The sequence below is a fragment of the Penaeus monodon genome, chromosome 31 (genome assembly GCF_015228065.2).
Source record: "Penaeus monodon isolate SGIC_2016 chromosome 31, NSTDA_Pmon_1, whole genome shotgun sequence".
In the NCBI taxonomy this organism is placed as follows: domain Eukaryota; kingdom Metazoa; phylum Arthropoda; class Malacostraca; order Decapoda; family Penaeidae; genus Penaeus; species Penaeus monodon.
The window spans coordinates 25,324,260-25,325,502 of NC_051416.1; positions in this window are offsets into that span (position 1 = coordinate 25,324,260).

The window sequence follows — 1,243 nt, forward strand, 5'->3', positions numbered from 1 at the left end:
TGCTGACTTGGGCATCGACAATGTCACTTGGGTATGTGTACAGCATCCAAGGATTAGACCCCAGCTAATGTCGACACTTGTTGCCATAAATTTTCTAGACGGGGACACCTTTAGAAGAGGAAGATGGGGGGGAGGGGGCTACGAGGAAAAGAATAGAGGGGGGGGGGAGTGGGAGAGGAGAAATACGCGTTTTAATTTTTATTTTCGTGGATCAACAGGCATATACGTAGCACTGGTGGAGTATATGCGCGTGGATGTGTATTTCTGTGTACTAGGAGGGTGAATGTAGTTAAAATGGAAGTGATGTGTTGGAACAATGTTAGATCATAACATCTTTATTTATAGATCGCGTGTTGTTCAATTTGGAAATCTTGTCAGCTAATATCCTGGATTTTCCAGTTCAAGTCTTCATCTTAACATTAAATTTATAGAATCATTCCCCACATTCTTTGCGTATCATCTTCAGATAAGAAATCCGGAATTTATCTTGAATCGCTAAATTAAGTGAAAACATGAAAAAAATAACTGAATTCCTTTCCTTCGATTATTTTCCACCTTTTCAAATTATACAAGAAACGTAAAACCACTACTCTGACTGGATTCAGTCAAAACAAAGGGGTTCTGAACCCTTTAGGTGAATGTTAACAGGACTGCAGACGCCGTCTTTGGTACAATATTTGTTTTTCATTTTGACTTGAGCTTCCTGTTAACGAACCGTACACATGACAGCAACATGGAAGGGAACCTCGCCCACTACCCTCCCTCGCCACCATGCCCTCCTCACCCACCTACCAAACACGACAACATGGCCCGGCCTGCTACTACTAGATGGTCATCATTTACGCAGGCGCACGCCCTCTCTCGGGTTTTGTCACCCCCTTCTCCTTCCTTACTATATGCTTTTACCAGGCTGTTTTCCTTTTTGCGAGTGTGCATTTACCCCTCGTGTAATATTCCAGCCTTTCAGTTTCGTTTCTGCTGGATTCGAGAGTGCGTCGACCGCCTCTCGTGGGTGGTAATTAATCAACCAGTTCCGAAAATGATTAGTTTTCATCCCTCCCCCTTTCCCATTCTCACCCTCTTCCTGCTCGCGTCTCCTCCATCGCTCTGTTATTCTGTTACACCCCGCGACCCACCCTGGCGATGTTCCCCGGTTCCGTTCCTCTGCACCAGCGGGGTGTTTCCCGTGCGTTCCATCATCAAGCTCTTACGAACGAGACAAATATGCCCCCCTCCTGATGCG